Genomic DNA, 22,340 nt, shown 5'->3' on the forward strand with positions numbered 1-22,340 from the left:
GATAGTAGATCTTAAGGGTTTCTTGCTTTTTGGTAAGATAATCACTCCACATCAGTCTGTCATTGCTGCAACTTCCTCACATGGAAAGAAGAGTTAATTTACTCAAAACTCAGTGGACATCTTTAGTTTTTAAATTTTGTTTTTATTATTTATTAGAAGCAGAAAATAAATCAAGAATAAAGGGGGAGATAGAGAGATAGAGACCTAGATCTCTGCTTCACCACTTGTGAAACTTACCTCTAGTAGTTGGGTACCAAATACTTAACCTGGGCTTTTGAGCATGACAACATGTGCACTAAACTGAGTAGGCTAACGCCCAGCCTTTCAGCGTATATTTTCAAAATGTCAGCACTTGACTTACAGGGAGATAGCAGTGAATGAAATGGACAAAATTCCCTTTCTTACAACAAACATATCCTGGGTTAAAAGATAAAATTTATAATGGATTGATAAGTACTAAAGATTACAATTAAAAATAATAATAAGAAGGAGTCTGGCAGTAGTGCAGTGGGTTAAGCGCAGGTGGTGCGAAGAGCAAGGACCCACGTAAGGATCCTGGTGCAAGCCCACGGGTCCCCACCTGCAGGGGAGTCGCTTCATAGGCAATGAAGCAGGTCTTCAGGTCTCTTTCTCTCCCCCCCCATCTTCCCCTCTTCTCTAGATTTCTCTCTGTCCTATCCAACGACAACAACAACAACAATAATAATAACAACAATGATGGAACAACAAGGGCGACAAAAGGGGGAAAAAATGGCCTCCAGGAGCAGTGGATTTGTGGTGCAGGCACTGAGCCCTGGCAATAACCCTGGGGGGAAAAAAAAGAAAAAGAAAAGGGACTCAAGTAAACAATCCCATTTATAATTGAAGACAAAAAGATACAATATCTACAAATAAATCTAACAAAGAACATAAAGGAGTTTTTCAACAAAAAATATAAAACGTTGTTAAAAGAAATAGAGGATGAAGCTTTGTGCAGTGGCAGTATCATAGCCAATGAGGTTTATCTGAGGTCCGATTATTGCTAATTAAAATAGAGGATGACACAAAGAAATGGAAGAACACCCTGTTCATGGATTAGAAGAACAAATATCAGTAACAGCAATTCTGCCAAAATAAATATATACCTCAATGTAATCCCTATAAAAATCCCAATGACATAATTCAAGGAAGTACAACAGCTTATCCAAAAATTTGTGTGGAACTGTAAAAATGCATGAATAGCAGGAACACTCCTGAGTAACAAGAAGAAAAATGGAAGTATCAAATTCCTGACTTGAGTTTATATTGTAAGGCAATAGTAGTTAAAAGCAGTGTGGTATTGAAACAAAAATGGACATATGGACATATGGAACAGGATAGAGACCCCAGAACTAAGCCCACACATGTACTGGTACATTAAATATAATAAAGGGGTCAAAGCTGCCCAACAGAGAAAAAAAAAGTGTCTAACAAATGGTGTTGGGTGAATTGGACAATCACATGTAGAAAAATGAAACTAGATTACCACCTAACACCATGTACCAAAATTAACTCGAAATGGATCAAATATCTGGATCACCTGTTGTTTTGTTGGAACAGCATTATTAAATGAATGAATTTTACAAATAACCCAACCATATGTTGTCTGCAGGAATCCCACCTAACTCAACAGAAAAAACACAAGACTCAGAGTGAAAGGATAGAAAACCATTATATAATCTAATTGGTCACAAAAAGGGGGCAGGTACAGCTATCCTCATATCTGACATGATAGATTTTAAAATAAACAAAATAATAAAAGACAGGGATGGACATTACTTAATGCTCAGAGGGTCAATCAAGAGGACTTAACAATTATTAACATCTCTGCACCCATTGAGGGAACATCTATATACATCAGACATCCATTGAAAGAGCTACAACAATATATTAACAACAATACAGCACCATACTCTCTCAACTTGACAGATCATTTAGGAGGAGAAATAAAGATTAATAAAGAAATGAGGGAATTAAATGAATAAATAGGTAAACTAGAAATATTTGACATTTTCAGAGTAATTCACCCTAAGAAACTGGAATACATATTCTATTCAAGTCCACATGGAATAGTCTCAAGGATAGACCATATATTAGGCTACAAAGACAGTGTCAACAAATTCAAGAGCATTGAAATCATTCCAAGCACCTTCTCAGACCACAGTGAAATTAAATTAACACCTCAAAACCAATAAAAATTAATAGAAATCCCAAAATATGGAAACTACTTATATTGTAGTCTATTTAACAACTACTGAATCAAAGAGGAAATTGAAATGCTTCAAGAGTTCAATGAAAATGAAGACATAAGCTATCAAAATATTTGGAACACAGTTATGGCAGTATTGAAAGGGAAGTTCATAGAAAACAAGAAAAAGCTCAAGTAAACAACCTAATTGCATACCTTAAAGACTTAGAAGAACAGGAACAAAGGAAACCTAAAGCCACAGAAGTACTGAAATAACCAAAATAATGGCAGAAATAAATAACACCAAAAATAAGAGAGCCATATAAAAGATCAACGAAGCTAAATGTTGGTTGTTTGAAAGAGTGAACAAAACTGACAAAGCCTTAGTCAAACTCACTAAAAAAAGAAAGAAAGAGAGTAGCTCCCTAATATGGGAAAGGTGTATAGATATTTTTGAGTGTAAACCCCATCAATTTGATTTGGTCTGGGGCCCATATTCAGCTTAGGAGCCTATGTGACCTCTGCAACCCTCTAGATCTGAGCTCACATTCTGTGGTCATGAGTAGGAACATTCCAAGCTGCCCCAATATTAGGACCCATCTTCCTCAGGTGTAGCATAGAGTATGCTGTCCAGCCTCTCTTCGGAGGATGGAACATTCTCTACCATTGTTGATCCAAGTTGAGGGCAAGGTCCTATGGGGGCCCACAAAGGGGTCTATTGTGTTGTTCCTGATAGAAATGACCAGTAACAATGGAGAGAGGGATTATTTGAGGTCTAGGCCCATAATGTATGTTTGGGAGTCTCAGGATTCCCCGATTAGGGCCCCAGCTGATGGGGTGGCCTGATAGTGACTAAAGAGTCATCATTAAAGTATGCCAGTCTCTTGGCCTTATTTAGCTTTTGCAGTCCTTGCTTTGCTAAGGTTAGCTTTGGAGTGAGTGAGAGAACTGTAATAGAAAGTAGGTGAGGAGGGTATCTAAGTCTAAGTAGACACTGTTTTATTATGAACTTTATACTGACTCACTACAGACTATTGTGTATTTTTGCTTTCAGGTATTAATGGGGTTTACAATCAATAATACTTATACCCATTTCCCTATTAGGAAGCTACTCTCTTCCCTGATCCTGCTTTCTGGTCCTTTTTCTTACCATGACATCATCTCCCCAGACAATAACTTGGATCCACTAGCATATCAGATTTCAGGCTCAGAGGAAAAAAAGAAAAAGAAAATAACTAGTATAACCACAGGCCCTTTGGAAAATAACTACAATATGCCTACTAGCTATCTATAAAATGGAGGAACTCTCAGCTCTTCATCTGCACTATTCCAGCCTTTAGGTCTATGATTGGTCAACAATTTGTTTGGCTTTGTATGTAGCTCTCTTTTCAGCCACCAGGTTCAAGATACTAGCATGATGCCAACCAGACTTCCCTGGACAGACAACCCCACTCATGTGTCCTGGAGCTCCGATTCCCCAGAACCTCACCCCACTAGGGAAAGAGAGAGAGAGAGTATGGATCGACCTGTCAACTCCCATGTTCAGCAGGGAAGCAATTACAGAAGCCAGACCTTCCACCTTCTGCATCCCACAATGACCCTGGGTCCATACTCCCAGAGGGTTAAAGAATAGGAAAGCTATCAGGGGAGGAGATGGTATACGGAGTTCTGGCGGTGGGAATTGTGTGAAGTTGTACCCCTGTTATCCTATGGTTTAGTCAATGTTTCCTTTTTATAAATAAAAATTTAAAAGAAAGAAAGAAAGAAACAAAAAAAGGCAGACTCAAATAAATAAATGGGATTGTAAATAAAAGAGGACATATCACAATAGATACCACAGAAGTCCAAAGAATTATATGAGGCTTCTAAGAACAACTATATGCCACCAAGCTAGAGAACCTGAAAAATGGACAAGTTCCTAGATACATACAAATTTCCTAAATTAAACACAGAGAAAGTAAGAACAGGCCAATTACAGTCAAAGAAATTGAAACCATTCAAGAACCTTCCCAATAATAAAAGTCCTAGACCAGATGGATTTACAAATGAATTGTACAAAACAAATTTCTTCCAAAATACTAAAGGCACAGAAATATTCCCTTCCAGCTTCTATGAAGCCAATATCACCCTGATGACAAAAGCAGAGACACAACAAAAAAAACAAACCAACAAAATACAAAAAAGAAAACTACAGAACAATATCCTTGATGAATATAGATGTTAAAATATTAAACATAATTCTATCCAACATACTGCAATATATTAAAAAGATAGTGCAATAGTAAAATGTAAATGGATCAAGAACTGGATTTTAGACCACAAACTATCAAATACTTAGAGGAAAATATTGGCAGGACTCTTCCCAATTAAATTTTATAGGCACCTTCAATGTTACAATGCAAGGAAGACAAAAACAAAAATATACCAATGGGACTATATGAAATCGAAAGCTTCTTTACAGCAAAATAAACCACCACACAGAGAGACCCTGTACAGAATAGGAAAAGATACATCAGACAAGAGGCCTAATAATCAAAATATAAAGAACTGACCAAACTCAGCAACAAGAAAACAAATAACTCCATCCAAAATGGGGAAAGAATATGAACAGCATATTCACCAAAGAAGAGCTCCAAAAAGCCAACAATGAAAAACATATGAAAACATATGGAAAAATGCTTCACATCATTGCTTGTCAAAAAAAAGCAAATCAAAATGAGATACCAGATACTGCCACATTCCTGTGAGAATGTCATACATCAGAAATGATAGCAGCAACAAATGCTGGTTAGGTGTGGGGACAAAAACCCCTCCCACACTGCTGGTGGGAATGTAAATTGACCCAACCTCTGTGGAGAACAGTCTGGAAAAAATCTCAGAAGACTAGAAGTGAATTCTAGTGAAGGCTAGAAGGCTAGGATACTATGACTCTACAATTCCAAGGAACCAAACCCAACCATCAAAAATGATCAGTGTATACACATGTTCATAGCAGTACAATTTGTTATAGTCAAAACTTGGAAGCAATCCAGGTGTCCAACAACAGATGAGTGGCCGAGTATGTTGTGGAACATATACACAATGGAATAATGCTCAACTATTATAAATGGTAAATTCACGTTATTTACCTCATCTTGGATAGACCTTGAAGAAATCATGTTAAGTGAAATAAGCCAGAAAGTGAAGGATGACTATGTCAATCATGGACAGAAGAAGAGAAATAGGAACAGAAAGTGGAGATACAATGCAGAACTTGGACTGGAGTTGGTGTATTGCACCAAAGTAAAAAGACTCGGATGCAGGGGGAGGGTTCAGGTGCGGGAACATGATGGCAGAGGAGGATCCTGGGGTGGGCTGAGGGGTTAGATTGTTATGTGGAAAACTGAGAAATGTTACACTTGTACAAACTACTGTATTTTATTGTCAACAGTAAACTTTATGATTGGATGTGAAGCTTCTCCCTGCATGTGGGGACTGCAGGCTTGAACTTGGTTCCTTGAGCATAGCAGCATATATGCTAAACTGGATGCACCACAGTCCAGCTCCTCTGCCACTCTTTCCACCCTTCTTTTTTCCTCCATTAGTGCTAGATAATATTGGGGAAAATGATAGGGTTCAGCTGGAAAAGTACAGGCAGACTGCATGTTGTTCTACTACTAAAAGAGACACGTGGTGAATAAGTCATCCTTGCTTTCCTTCCATATACCCATATTGAAATGCAGAAAGTACTCTCTATAGGAACTTAACCACACTGTCACTGCTATATGGACACATTCAGCTGTCTAGGTCAGTGTAACTTGGGGGCATGTCCTGTTGAACTGGCTCACTGCTTCATTTTGATATCCTGGAAATAGATAAAAATATAAGAATATTTTAGGGAGTTGGGCGGTAGTGCAGCGGGTTAAGTGCAGGTGGCACAAAGTGCAAGGACCAACATAAGGATCCCAGTTCGAGCCCCAGGCTCCCCACCTGCAAGGGAGTCGCTTCACAAGCAGTGAACCAGGTCTGCAGGTGTCTATCTTTCTCTCCCCTTCTCTGTCTTCCCCTCCTCTCTCCATTTCTCTCTGTCCTATCTAACAGCGACGACATCAATAACAGCAATAACTACAACAACAATAAAAAGACAACAAGGGCAACAAAAGGGAAAATTAAAAAAAAATTAAAAGAAGAATATTTTAAAATTAAAAAAATAAGGATAGATGGTCTCTTCTAGTTTGTAACTTCTGAGTCTGATCAGAAATTTGCTTCTTTAGTGCACAGAGAGGACAGAAATGGGAGAGGAGGGGAAATTTCCCCTTCTCTATTGTTTTATCTCCTAGGCAGCTAAAGCTGGTACCTGAAATGTAAATAATCTGTGTCTTATGACCCTTTCAGACTCCACCTTTCTATGCAGCCTCTCTCCTTTTAAATGCCTTTTGTTTTTATGCGGTACAAATTCAATTTTGGGTTTCTAGAAACTTTTAAGAGGCTTGAGTCAACTTTCATTGTATGTTGTTTGGGGAAAGGGCGTGGGAAGAAGACAAGACAAGAAAAGAAAAGTTCTTGTTTCTAATTACAACCCTGGGAAACGCACCTGTGTTCAATGAAGACAAAACCAGTGAAGGGGGAAATGGAGCTCTTAATTGATTTGAGGTAAAAGAGAGACAGTGAGGCACATTAACTTCTCTTGGGCCAGACTCATTATTGTCCCTCTGAGTTGTCCTCCCTAGGGCCAGACACACAACACTTGTATTGAGGGTCTCTCACCACTGACAGTTTAGCTGGAAACCCAAGGCCTGCTCTGGGGAAATTTCTCACAGTCTTCCCATGGGCAGTTAATCCCACTGTCTGGGAGGGTATGCCAGCAGGCAGAGAGCAGAAGGCAAGGCCAGGGCAGCAGGTGCCAGCATCATGACAGTGGTGTTGGGAAATGAATGCTCTGAGCCTTGTGTATTCACTTAGCTAGTCACAATGTGAAACCAGAGAGCAGTCCATTAAAGGAGGACTTCTCAGCCATGCTGACTTCATTACTATGCATCTGGGCCCCTGGGGTCCTGCTGGGGGTTTGAAAACACCTATGCTCAGGGAGCATAGGTGTTTTTTTTTTGTCTTTCTTCTCAGCAATCTCTCCCTTTTCCCCTAACATTTTTTCTCTCTTTTTAAAGATCTGCTTTTTGTATTTGTTTCATATGAAATATATAAATCCACTTTCAGCAGAAGAGCTTATCAGTTGCATAAAGTATTACAGTTTTCAGAGGTATTTGTATAATTACTGATTTGAAACATTAAGACAAAGACATTTGTGGTGAAATTTGGGGGCAGGAGGAGGGTAGAGAAGTGCCAAGGTTACGATGAAGAGGTGGATTTAGATAGTGGTGTGGGGTATTCTCTTCCTAAGAAATATGTGGCAGTTCTGTGGACATTCTGAGTTGACCCCATGACTTGCTAGAAAGTCAGACTGGTGAGGGTTTCTAACCCTCTCTCTGCACGATACTTACTCCCACTGCACTTTACTTAGATATGGCTGTATATCTGTAACATGGGGCTACTGTAAAGATTAAAACATGACAAACAATACCTATTATTTAAAATTTATTAATTCCTTTATTGGGGAATTAATATTTTTAAATTGACAGTAAATACAATAGTTTGTACTTTACATTTCTTAGTTTTCCACATAACAATACAACCCACTCTGTCATCCTTTTTGGACCTATACTCTCCCCCGCACCTACCCCAGACTCTTTTACTTTGGTGCAATATGCCAACTCCAGTTCAGGTTCTACTTGTGTTTTCTTTCCTGATCTTGTTTTTCAACTTCTGCCTATGAGTGAGATCATCCCATATTCATCCTTCTGTTTCTGGCTTATTTCACTTAACATGATTTCTTCAAGCTCCATCCAAGATGGGATGGAAATGGTGAAATAAACATTTTTAATAGCCGAGTAGTATTCCATTGTGTATATATATATATATGTATATATATACATATATACATATATATATACATATATACACACACACACACACACACACACATATATATATATATATATATATATATATATATATATATATATATATATCACTACTTGCTCAGCCACTCATCTGTTGTTGGACACAAGGTTGCTTCCAGGTTTTGGCTATTACAAATTGTGCTGCCAAGAACATATGTGTACACAGATCTTTTTAGATTGGTGTGTTGGGTTCCTTAGGATATATCCCCAGGAGAGGAACTGCAGGATCATAGGGTAGGTCCATTTCTAGCCTTCTGAGAGTTTTCCAGACAGCTTTCCAGAGGGGTTGGACCAGTTTACATTCCCACTAGCAGTGCAGGAGGGTCCCTTTGACCCCACAACCTCTCCAGCTTTGTTGCTTCTACCTTTTCTGATGTATGACATTCTCACAGGAGTGAAGTGGTATCTCATTGTTGTCTTTATTTGCATTTCTCTGACAATCAGAGACTTAGAGCATTTTTTCATGTGTTTCTTGGTTTTTTGGATCTCTTCAGTGGTGAATATTCTGTCCATGTCCTCTCTCCATTTTTGGATGGGGTTATTTGTTGTCTTGTTGTTGAGTTTGGCAAGCTCTTTATATATGTTGGTTATTAAACTCTTTTCTGATGTATGGCATGTAAAGATCTTCTCCCTGTGGTCTGGGAGATGGTGCAGTGGATAAAGCATTGGATTCTCAACTGTGAGGTCCTGAGTTCAATCCCGGGCAGCACATGTACCAGAGTGATGTCTGGTTCTTTCTCTCCTCCTACCTTTCTCATGAATAAATAAATAAATAAATTCTTTAAAAAAAAAAAAAGATCTTCTCCCATTCTGTGAGGGGTCTCTTGGTTTGGGTAGTGGTTTCTTTTGCTGTGCAGAAGCTTTTTAATTTGATGTAGCCCAATAAGTTTATACTTGCCTTAGTCTTCTTTGTAATTGGATTCGTTTCATTGAAGATGGCTTTAAAATTTGTGCGGAAAAGAGTTCTGCCAATATTTTCCTCTAAGAATCTGATAGTTTCTGGTGTGACATCCAAGTCCTTGATCCACTTGGAATTTACTTTTGTATTTGGTGAAATATAGTGGTTCAATTTCATTCTTCTTCAGGTTTCAACACATTTTTTTACAACACCATTTGTGGAAGAGACTCTGCTTTCCCCATTTAATAGTCTGAGCCCCTTTGTCAAAGATTAGATGTCCATAGGTGTTGGGGCTTACTTCTGGGCTCTCAATTCTATTCCACTGGTTAGTGTTTCTATTCATGTTTCAGTACCAAGCAGTTCTGATGACAATGGCCCTATAATACAATTTGAGATTAGGGGGTGTGATACCTCCAGTTCTGTTCTTTCTTCTCAAGGTCTTTTCTGGTTCCAGATAAACAGTTGTAGCCTATGTTCTATTCTCCTAAAAGTGTGGTTGGAATCTTGATGGGGATAGCATTAAATTTGTATATGGCTCTGTTTAGTACATTCCCTTTAATGATGTTAATCCTTCCAACCCAAGAACATGGAATATCTTTCCACTTCTTTGTGTCTTTTTCTATTTCCTTAAGTAGTGACTCATAATTTTCAGTATATAAGTCTTTCACTTCTTTGGTTAGGTTTATTCCTAGATATTTTATTGGTTTTTGTTGCTATAAAAAATGAATTGATGGGGGTCGGGCGGTGGCGCAGTGGGTTAAGCACATGTGGCGCAAAGCACAGGGACCAGCATAAGGATCCTGGTTCTAGCCCCAGGCTCCCCACCTGCAGGGGAGTCGCTTCACAGGCGGTGAAGCAGGTCTGCAGGTGTCTATCTTTCTCTCCCCTTCTCTGTCTTCCCCTCCTCTCTCCATTTCTCTCTGTCCTATCCAACAACGAATTGTGTCAACAAGGGCAATAATAATAACCACAACGAAGCTACAGGGGCAACAAAAGGGGGAAAAAAAATGGCCTCCAGGAGCGGTGGATTCATGGTGCAGGCATCGAGCCCAGCAATAACCCTGGAGGAGGAAAAAAAAAATGAATTGATTTCTGGATTTCATCTTTTTTTAACTTAGTGTTTGCATAGAGGAATGCCACTGACTTTTGAATGTTAATTTTGTAGCCTGACACCTTACTGTAATGCCTGATGATTTCCAAAAGCTTCTTGCTGGATTCCTTTGGCTTTTCTATGTATACCATCATGTCATCTGCAAATAGGGAGAGTTTGACTTCTTTTCTTCCAATCTGTATCCCTTTAATTCCTTGCTCCTGCCTCATTGCTTTGGTAAGAACTTCCAATACTATGTTGAATAGTGATGGTGATAGTGGGTATCCCTGTCTATTACCTGATCTGAGCAGAAATACTTCCAGTTTTTCACCACTGAGTATGATGTTAGCTGTAGGTTTGCTATATATAGACTCCACTGTCTTGAGGAATTTTCCATCTATTCCCATTTTTTATAGAGTTTTGATCATAGAGGGATGTTGTATTTTGTCAAAGGCTTTCTCTGCATCTATTGATATGACCATGTGGTTTTTGGTCTTGCTTTTATTGATGTGGTGGATCACGTTGATTGATTTATGTATATTAAACCAACCTTGCATGCCTGGGATAAACCCCACTTGGTCATGATGAACAATCTTTTTAATATACTGCTGTATCCGGTTGGCTAGAATTTTGTTCAATATTTTCACATCTATGTTCATCAGAGATATTGGTCTGTAGTTTTCTTTTTTGGTTGTGTCCTTGTCTGCTTTTGGTATCAAAGTGATGTTGGGTGTATAGAAGCTGGAAGGGAGTATTCCAATGTCTTCAGTCTTCTGGAAGACTTTTAAAAGTAGAGGTATGAGTTCTTCCTTGAAGGGTTTGTAGAATTCATTTGTTACACCATCTGGTCCAGTACTTTTATTCTTGGGAAGGCTTTTGATAACTGTTTCAATTTCGTTAGCTATGATGGGCCTGTTCATATTATTTAGTTCCTCTTTATTTAATTTTGGAAGTTTGTAGGTATCTGCTAAATCTTCCATTTCTTCCAGGTATCTGCTAAATCTTCCATTTCTTCCATTTCTTCCAGGTTCTTCCATTTCTTCTTCTCTATCTTGGTGGCATATAGTTGTTCATAGAAGCCTCACATAAGATGTTGAATTTTTGTAGTATCTGTGGTGCTATCTCTTCTTTCATTTAGCATCCGATTTATTTGGGTCTTCTCCCTTTTTTGTTTTGTGAGTCTGGCTAAAGTTTTGTCGATTTTGTTCGCTCTTTCAAAGAACCAACATTTTCTTTCATTGATCTTTTGTATAGTTTTCTTATTTTCAATGTTATTTATTTCTGCCCTAACTTTAGTGATTTCTGTCCTTCTGATTGCTTTAGGGTTCCTTTGTTCTTCTTCTTCTAGGTCTTTAAGATGTGCAATCAGGCTGGGTATTTGTGCTTTTTATTGTTTCCTAATGTGTGCTTGTATGGCTATGAACTTCCTTATTAGTACTGCCTTAGCTGTGTCCCAAATATTTTGATAGCTTGTGTCTTCATTGTCATTGAACTCTCTAAACATTTTGATTTCTTTTTTTATTTCTTCTTTGACCCAGTTGTTGTTAAGTAGTGTACTGTTGAGCTTCCACATTTTGGGACTCTTACTAATCTTTTGTTTTTGTTAAGTGTTAGTTTAATTCCATTGTGGTCTGAGAAGATGCTTGGGATGATTTCAATATTCTTGAATTTTCTGATGCTGTCTTTGTGGCCTAACATATGGTCTATTCTTGAGAATGACCCATGTGGACTTGAGTAGAATGTGTATTCCAGTTTCTTGGGTTGAATGACTCTGTCCAGTAGTTCTAGTTTACCTATCTCTTCATTTAGCTCCCTCATTTATTCATTGATTTTCTGTCTGGATGATCTTTCAAGTTAAGAGAGTGGAGTGTTGAAGTCCCCGACTATTACTGTGTTGCTGTTAATATATTGCTGTAGCTCTTTCAGTAGATGTTTGATGTATTTAGATGGCTTCTCATTGGGTGCATAGATGTTAATAATTGCTAAGTCCTCTTGATTGACTGATCCACTGAGCATTAAGTAGTGTCCATCCCTATCTTTTAAAATTTTATTTATTTTAAAGTCTATCATGTCAGATATGAGAATAGCTGTTCCTTCCCTTTTTTGTGGGCCATTGGCCTATATGATAGTTTTCCATCCTTTCACTCTGAGTCTATGTTTCTCTTGTTGAATTCAGTGGGTTTCCTGTAGACAGCATATTATTGGGTTGTGTTTTCTGATCCATCTTCCTACTCTGTGCCTTTTAATAGGTGAATTCAGGCCATTGACATTTATTGATATCAAAGATTGAAGTTATTTTTACACCATTCTTGTAGAGTTTTAGAGTGTTCTGATATATGGTCTGTTTATGGTGGTCTGACTGTTTATAGGAGACCTTTCAGAACTTCTTTCAGGGCAGGTTGGTGATTGTTGATTCTTTCAACTGTAGCTTGTCTGAGAAGTTTTTTATGCCTCCATCTAGTCTGGATAACAATCTAGCAGGATAAAGTAGTCTTGGTTGAAAGCCTTTCTCATTGACCACTTGATAGATATCTTGCTATTCTCTTTTGGCCTGTAGTGTTTGTGTGGAGAAATCTGCTGCTAATCTTATGGGTTTTCCTCTGTAGGTGACTCTTTGTTTTTCTCTTGCAGCCTTCAGGACCCTTTCTTTATCCTTATTCCTTTTCATTCTAAATATGATGTGTCTTGGTGTCTTTAAGGCTGGGTTAATTCTTTTTGGGACTCTCTGGGCTTCTTGAATCTTTATGTCTTTGATGTTGTCTAGACTAGGGAAATTCTCAGCTATTATGTCCTGAAGAATGCTTTCTTCCTCTCCCTATCTTTCTTCCTCTGGTAAGCTAATAATGCATATATTATTTCTTTTGAAGTCATTCTATATGTCTCTGTTGTTGTTTCAGTATCTCTTAATCTCATTTTGAGATCTCTTACTTCTTTTTTAGTTGTCTCTAATTCATCTTCCATCTTGCTCATTCTGTCTTCAGCCTCATTTATTGTATTCTATCTCCTCTGTATTGTTTTCTGTAGTTCATCTATTTTTTTACCCTCTTTTGATATTGTTTGAGCTTATTCAGCTATTTGTGTTCTTAGCTCTGCTATTTCAGCTTTCAGCTTTCTGGTAACCTTGAGATTATTAGTATTTTCTTCCAGAGTCTCATTTGTTGTTTCTTCATTTCTGATAGCAATTATTTCAAACTCTTTACTCACTCCTGTGACTATTTCCTTAAAAAGTGTTTGGATGTTAACCTCACTATTTTGTGGTTCAACCTTTGGGGGGCTTTTAGCTGGACTCTTGTCCTGTTTCATTTCTCCAGTATTTTTTCTTGTTGGTTTAACCATTTTATGTATCATGTTGTGAGGTCCCTCTGTCAGTACTTTTCACATTACTGATCACTCTTGCCTGGGTTGACTTGTGTCTATGTAAGATACTTAAAGAGTTCACAATTTTGGAAATTAACAGTTGTTTCAATATTATTTCAAATCCTGAGTTGGAGCACAGAGGCAGTTAAAAACCTCTTTTGTTCTTTTTCTTCCCTGGAAGCTATGGGAGCCTGAGGGATTTTAAACTATAAGGAGGCTTCTTAGGCTAATCACTCAGTCCTGACCAAGAGATAAAGCAGGATGGGGGAGAGGTAGCACAGTGGTTATGCAAAGAGACTCTCACACTCCAAAGATCCAAAGCTCCAGGCTCAATTCAGCTTCTCTGCCAAGCCAGGCAGCACTGCTAGGCCCTGTGAGTTTCTAAACAAGCCCCATTTATAGTCTGTAGGTTCTGAGGCAATTACTCACCATGTTCTCATCAGGAGAATAATGTGGAAAGCCTCCCACTACAGCCCCACTGCTAGGCCACCGAAGTGTAGCTCTTCTCCTGAGTTTCCTGGTCAGTTCTCTGTTCCCAGATATCAGCACAGGGCCTCCCTCCTGCTGCTCCAGCCTCTGAGGGTAGTAGCAATGAAAACTCACAGTTGCATTTGGTGAGTCTTAGCGGAGTCCTCTCCTCCCTTCAGCAGTCTTTTTGTTGGTAAAACAGACTGGAGGTGGTGCCTCAACCAGTAAACTGCCGGACTGTTACCAGCCACTTAATCTCTCCCTAGTCTCCTCTTTGTCCATGAGCCACATGTGTTTGCACTCACCGGTGATTTGGTGGTTTCCTGAAGTCGTTCTAGTCCTGCCTTGTTGTGGTCCCAGGTGGTCCCAGAACCTTTCTTGACATTGTATCTGCTGTACTGTGAGTGAGCAACTGCTTTGCCTTCACCGATCATCTTTTGACAAAGTGTAAACCACTAGATGGCACTAAATTGGAGAAGCCTCCAAACTTCCTAGAATTGAGCATAATTCCATCTTTTTACTGTTTCCCTAAGTGTGAGAGATTTAGCCTATGCATTCAGTTCTCCTTGTCACTTACTGATGTAATGTTTGGACTTGCATTATTCTACATGCAAGGCACACTCTGTCTAGACCAGCAGGACAGACAGTATCTACCTAGTCCATAGGAAGTGAGGTAGAAAGCAGGGAAAAGTGATGGGGAAAGTTAAAGAGAAGCAAAAAAGGGAAGGCTTATCGAGGAGAAAAAGAGTTATGGGCCAATAACTGAATAAAAGAACAGGAGAAGTGAGTGACTAAATGAGGGATGGCCTCATTTTTTTTTTTTTACATGTTGTAAGTCAGATATACTTCCTTCCTTTTGTAAAGCAACAAATTTGAAGGCTATGTCCACAGATGACTGCATTGTAACCAGCTTCCCAGTCTGTCAAAGCCAGAGATACACAATCCTGGAAAAGACTGGCACTAAACCCAGTTGTTCTTTAAGTGTCAAGGATTTCTTCTTTACACAGAGCTTTAGTGGTAGGATAAATGAGAACTTTGCATAGGTTACAGAAAACTTTATAAGTATTAGGGAAAACACTCTTATAATTCTCACTCTGATTCATAGGACATGAGGCATTTTTAGGGTCATGGTTAATTCTTTCATATAATGAGATGCCTGTTGCCAGGAAGATGCAAACAGAGGTTAAATAAAAACCTCTTCAAATCTAGAGGGGTTGGGGTGAAAGTTCTGTACTGAAGTAGAAGGTCTTCTAGCTTATCCTTCAGGTTATTTCTGTTACTGGTTTGTTTCTCAAAAACATAAAAAGCATAACAATAAAAATTAGCCATATCAAGTCTTCTTTTGTCTGAATTTGGAGTTTTAGGTAGGTATAGGAAGATGAGGGAAAAACCATTTAAGGCAAGACATACACGTTCCTGTCTCTGATGCTACCACATGAAGATTTCACCTCCTTTTTACAGTGAGTGGGAGAGGAGGGGAGGAGCTAAGCATTAACTTCACTGTCTAGACTTGGGAAAATGAAAAAGGAGCCAACCCATGAATGTGCCGCTTTGAGAATGTGATGCCCTGAGCTCATCAGAGTACATTTCTTGTAATTAGCCATCTAAGGATAGTTTTGCTGCATCTAGGAGTATGAGGTACCATGTTCTTATGAGATTTCAGGGAATCATATCATACTAAAACATCTATACAAGTGTATGGATAATTAAAGGACTGCTTTCTTCATCATTCTTACCATTATATTTTTATAATTCAAACTAGCTACAAATATTTACTTAAGTTGCCCATGTGCATTTTATAGGATACCTGTTAAGGAACTTCAAGGCAGAAATTGGGGTTTGAATCTTGGTCTATGTTGTTACAGTTACCTTATGTGTAACTGACTTAAACACTTCAAACTACATTTCCTTCATCTATTAGTGAAATCAAGTTAGTACATTACTTGTCAATTTGGAGATAAGATAACAAAAAGGGGTTAGTCCAATGTCCAACACAATGCTATTAGAGTTATAACTGTTGTAATTAATAAAGTCCATTTTGCATTTCTTCAATATTTCAGAAGCAGCCTTAGTGAACATATTGAGTCATGAATGCATGGATCAATATGTGTGCTTTCTTGTAGAAGTCAATTTCCTACTAATTTTGAAGGACAATTTACAAAGCAGAGATGACAAACTGAAATAATTAAGTACATATTATAAAAACTTGTTGGACAAGTATAAAAGTATTGAGTGAGTTGGAAGCTAAAGCATATCCAAAAGGAAGAGATAAAACATATTGAGAAACTTTTTCTTATTTATGGTGAGCAAAAGGGGTTATGGGAAATGAATGTAATTAGCATGTGCTGACATCAAGTCAGGAACATATGACAGACAGGATAGACATATGAAAACTCACGATGGATTGTGGGTACAGGAAGTTATTTAAATTAGTGATAAGCAATGTTTAAGGACAGTGCCCAAGCAATGGTTAGTGGATCTTTATCTGTTTATTTTGCTATCATGGTTCTTATGTACTCAAATAAACCAAATTGTAATAACCCTCCCATTTGTTAAACCCACAGCAAAGACAGCAGAAGTTTTTATTTTTCTTACTATAAAAACTGCTACCTTATGACAAGAGTTACTAGCAAAGTTTATGGCATATTTTAAATTTCTTTATTGGGGAATTAATGGTTTACAGTTGGCAGTAAAATACAATAGTTTGTACAAGAGGAACATTTCCCAGTTATCCACAAAACAGTTCAACCCCTACTATTTCCTCCTCTGTCATCATGTTCCAGGACCTGAACCTTCCTCCTCTCACCCCAGAGTCTTTTACTTTGGTGCAATACAACAACTCCAGTCCAGGTTCTGCTTAGTGTTTTCTCTTCTGATTTTGTTTTTCAACTTCTGCCTATGAGTGAGATCGTCCCATATTCATCCTATTAATGACTTATTACACTTAACATGATTTATTCAAGCTCCATCCAAGATGGGCTGAAAATGATGAAATCACCATTTTTTAATAGCTGAGTAGTATTCCACTGTGTATATATACCACAACTTGCTCAGCCACTCATCTGTTGTTGGACACCTGGGTTGCTTCCAGGTCTTGGCTATTACAAATTGTGCTGCTATGAACATAGGTGTACACAGATCTTTTTGGATGGATGTGTTGGGTTCCTTAAGATAAATCCTCAGGAGAGGAATTACAGGGCCGTAGGGAAGGTCCACTTGTAGCTTTCTGAGAGTTCTCTGGACTGTTCTCCACTTTACCAATTTACATTCCCACCAGACATGCAGGAAGGCTTGTTCCTTTGCCCCATAACTGCATTTGGTGTTGCTACCTTTTCTGATGTATGACATTCTCACAGAAGTGAAGTGGTATCTCATTGTTGTCTTTATTTGCATTTCTCTGACCATCAGTGACTTGGAGAATTTCTTCATGTTTATTGGCCTTTTGGATCTCTTCCATGGAGAATATTCTGCTCATATACTCTCCCCATTTTTGGATGGGGTCATCTGTTTTCTGGTTGCTGAGTTTGGTGAGCTCTTCATATATTTTGGTTATTAGCCTCTTGTCTGATGTGTGGTATGTAAAGATCTTTTCCCATTCTGTGGGTGGTTTCTTTTCTTGTGCAGAAGCTTTTAATTTGATGTAGTCCCATTGGTTTATTCTTGCCTTAGTCTTCTTTGCAATTGGATTTTTTTTTTCATTGAAGACATCTTTAAAATTTATATGGAAAAGAGTTCTGCCAATGTTTTCCTCTAAGTATTTGATAGTTTATAACATCCAAGTCTTTGATCCACTTGGAATTTATTTGTGTTTGGCGAAACATAGTGGTTCAGTTTCAGTCTTTTGCACCTTTCAACCCAATTTTTCCAACACCATTTGTTGAAGAGACTCTGTTTTCCCCATTTAATAGTCTGGGCACCTTTGTCAAAGATTAGAAGTTCACTTGAAAAAAATAATGTTAAGTGAAATAAGTCGGAAACAGAAGGCTGAATAAAGGATGATCTCACTCTCAGGCAGAAATTGAAAAACAAGATCAGAAGAGAAAACACAAGTAGAACCTGAACTGGAATTGGCATATTGCACCAAACTAAAAGACTCTGGGGAGAATACAGGCCCAAGAAAGATGACAGAGGACCTAGTGGGGGGTTATTGTTATATGGAAAACAGGGTAATGTTATGCATATACAAATGATTTTATTTACTGTCAAATGTAAAACATTAATTCCCCAATGAAGAAGTTAAAAATATATTAGATGTTCATGGGTGTGGGGGTTTACTTCTGGGTTCTCAATTCTATTCCACTGGTCAATGTGTCTATTCATGTTCCAGTACCAAGCAGTTTTGATTACAATAGCCCTATAATACAATTTGAGATCTGGGAGTGTGATGCCTCCAGTTCTGTTCTTTCTTCTCTGTAGTTATTTAATTTAAATAGAGGTTATGAGTATTGGGGGCTGCTGTGGTGCATAAAAAGATTCACAGCAGGAGCTGGGAACTGGTTTAAACAATACAAGGTTTATTAGGGTGAAACTGGTAAAAGGCAAAATAAGCACTTCTCATCAAGGGCTAAGCATCCGCTAAGTCTATAAAGTCTGAATATAGTTATCAAAAGTTTAGTCCCATAAGATAAACAATTATCAGCTGAGGTAATGGCTGCTCATGGCTGTAGAGGGGTCTAAAAGTTTACCAGCTAGCAGAGTCACATGTGTTCAGTTCCCAGGAGAGGTGGACATGGCAGATGGATGCCTGGAGCACCTCCACCGAAGTGCTTCTGACCAGGAGAAGAAGCTGCAGCCAAAAAGAGAGTTCCGGCTGGCTGCCCTTTTAAGTCTATTCAGCCTACCCACAATTCTTTGCACACCCGAACAGTCTGGATCCACCTACAGTCCACCATGCACCTGCGCAGATCACTGCACACTCTGTCAGCCTTCTGTCGCCAAAGCTGATGTCAGCACTCTGTTGCACTGTGTCACCGGCATATTGCATCACCACACTTCTCAAGGTTGTTTTGGCAATTCTAGGTCTTTTCTGGTTCCAGATAAACATTTGTAGCTTTTGTTCTATTCTCTTAAAACAGGTGGTTGGTTTCTTAATGAGGATTGCACTAAATTTGTGTATGACTCTAGGTAGTATATTTACTTTAATGATGTTAATTCTTCCAATCCATGAACATGGAATATCTTTCCACTCTTTGTATCTTTTTCTCATAATTTTCAGTATACAAGTCTTTCACTTCTTTGGTTAAGTTTATTTCTAGATTTCTAAAAAAATTTTCTTATCTTTATTTATTTATTGGATAGAGACAGTCAGAAATGGAGGGGGGGGATAGAGAGGAAGAGAGACAGAGAGACACCTGCAGCACTGCTTCACCACTCTTGAAGCTTTCCCCTTGCAGGTGGGGACTGGGGACTTGAACCTGGGTCCTTATGCTAACATGTGCGCTCAACCAGGTGCACCACCACCTAGCCTATTCCTAGATATTTTATTGTTTTTGTTGCTATTGTAAAAGGAATTGATTTCTGGATTTCTTCTTTCAACTTAGACTTTGCATAGAGGAATGCCACTGACTTTTGAATGTTAATTTTTTAGACTGACACCTTACTGTATTGCTTGATGATTTCCAAAAGCTTCCTGTTGGATTCTTTTGGTTTTTCTATGTATACTATCATGTCATCTGCAAATAGGGAGAGTTTGACTTCTTCTCTTCCAATCTGTAACCCTTAATTTCTTTGCTCCTTCCTGAATTCTATGTCAAAAACTTCCAATACTATGTTGACTAGTACTGGTGATAGTGGGCAGCCTTGTCTAGTACCTAATCGGAGGGGAAATGCTTCCAGTTTTTCACCAGTTGGCTGTAGGTTTGCTATATATGGACTCCGCTATCTTGAGGAATTTTCCATGTATTCCCATTTTTTTGTAGTGTTTTGATTATAAAGGGATGTTGGATTTTGTCAAAGGCTTTCTCTGCATCTATTGATATAACCATGTGGTTAATGGTTTTGGTTATATTGCTGTGATGGATCACATTGATTGATTTAAGTTTATTAAGCCAAACTTGCCTGCCTTGGATAAACCCCACTTGGTCATGAGATGAACAATCTTTTTAATATACTTCTATATCTGGTTGGCTAGAATTTTGGTCAATATTTTAATATCTATGTCCTTAATAGTTATCAGTCTGTAGTTTTCTTTTTTGTTGTATCCCTGTCTGTTTTTGGTATCAGAGTGATGTGAACTCCATAGAAGTTGGAAGGGAGTATTCCTGTGTTGTGCGGAAAGGGCCCACTGTCTGGCAAGTCCAAGTCATTATTTCCATGAGAGTCTGTGTGTGTTGACCCCGAGCCCCCTCCCAGAGGCAGCAGGTCCCTCCTGACCTCGTGAACTTATGATGGATGGTTTTTTTTCAGGCTGGGTACCTTCCTGCACATGCTTCCTCATTCCCTTTGAACAAAGGCCATGAATTACTGTGCGTGCAAAACCCACCGCAAATATCCTAACTTTGTTCAACTGCCCCCTTCCCCCGTGTCCTGAGGTGCTTGTAATTCACCCTTAGAGAAAGAAGTCTACCTATGTATTGTGAGCTCATGATTAGACCTTATACGGTAATTTTCCAGTTGTAATCAAATACTTCATAGGTCAAAATTTAGCTCTGTATTGTGTATGGATTAATGATTACCTTAACCTTTCTCAAACCTTTGGGTATATCTACTCATTTGTATCTCCTAATAAGCTTCTCCCAGAGGAGTTTGTGTGTTTCCTTCCTCTCCACTCACTCTCCCTCATTGCCAGGGCACCCCAGGACACCCAGGGGTTGCCCTGGTCTCCACCACCAGTGACCAAGGGAGGCAGAGAGCCGGGGATGACCCACACTGTGTCTTCAATCTTTTTAAGAGTTTTAACAGCAGAGGTATTAGTTCTTCTTTTAATGTTTGGTAGAATTCAGTTGTAAAACCATCTGGTTCAGGAATTTTATTCTTGGGAAAGGTTTTTGACAATTGTTTCAATTACTTTACTGTTATTGGGCTGTTCATGTCTGAATTGTGTCTGGCTAAGAGCTTGTTGATTTTGTTTATACTTTTGAAGAACGAACATTTAGCTTCATTGATCTTTTGTATGGTTCTCTTATTTTCAATGTTATTTATGCCCTATTTTTAGATATTTTAGTCATTCTGGTTGCTTTAGGGTTCCTTTGTTCTTTTTCTTCTAAGTCTTTAAGGTGTGAAATCAGGTTGTTTGAGTTTTTTTCATTTCCTAATGTGTGTTTGAATTGCTTTGAATTTCCCTATCAGTACTGCCTTAGCTGTGTCCCAAATATTTTGATAGCTTGTGTCTTCATTTTCATTGAATGTCTTGAACATTTTTATTTCTTCCTTAATTTCCTCTTTGATCCAGTAGCTGTTAAATAGTGTACTGTTAAGTTTCCATATTATGGGACTTTTACTAATTTTTTGTTTATCATTGTTAATTTAATTCCACTGTGATCTGAAAAGATTCTTTGGTTGATTTCAATGCTCTTGAATTTATTGACACTGTCTTTATGGTCTATCCTTGAGAATGACCCATGTGGATTTGAATAGAATGTGTATTCCAGTTTCTTGGGGTAAATGACTCTGAAAATGCCCAGTAGTTCTAGTTTATCTCTTCATTTAGCTCTCTCATTTCTTTATTGGCTTTCTGCCTGGATGATCTGTCAAGTTTAGAGTAGGGGGTGTTCTAGCTCCCTGTAAGTGACTCTTTGTTTTCCTTTTGCAGCCTTTAGGGTCTTTCTTTATCCTTTTTCCTTTTCATTCTAAATATTTATCTTGCTGTCTTTAAGCCTAGGATAATTCTGTTTGTGACCCTCTGGATTCTTGAACCTTTATGTCTTTTATGTTGTCAAAAATTAAACATATTAAAATCACCAGGTTAATAACTCTTATAGAACAAATAAATACAATTTAAGTTCATTCAACACCAGTTTCAGCGATAAAATGCAGTCTTATTTTTGGGAAATTTTGAACAATGCTTTATGAATTTATTTGAAAGCTAAAGAGTTTATCAGACACGAGATTTATTACAATGCAGGTCTATTTAGGTACATAAAACTGTGGTGGCAAATTAAGCTGGTCTTTCCCCTAACCTTATCAAAGCAAGGACTGCAAAAGCTAAATAAGGGCAAGAGACTGGCATACTTTAATGATGACTCTTTAGTCACTATCAGGCCACCCCATCAGCTGGAGCCCTAATCAGGGAGTCCTGAGATTCCCAAACATACATTATGGGCCTAGACCTTGAATAAATCCCTCTCTCCATTGTTATTAGTCATCTCTATCAGGAACAACAAAATA

General features: G+C 38.3%; 1 pseudogene; it reads left to right on the forward strand.

Moving 5' to 3' along the window:
• Positions 1-964: 964 nt before the first annotated feature.
• LOC132539995 (U4 spliceosomal RNA) lies at positions 965-1,033 on the forward strand (annotated as a pseudogene).
• Positions 1,034-22,340: the final 21,307 nt, after the last annotated feature.

Source organism: Erinaceus europaeus, chromosome 8 (genome assembly GCF_950295315.1).
Source record: "Erinaceus europaeus chromosome 8, mEriEur2.1, whole genome shotgun sequence".
Lineage (NCBI taxonomy): Eukaryota > Metazoa > Chordata > Mammalia > Eulipotyphla > Erinaceidae > Erinaceus > Erinaceus europaeus.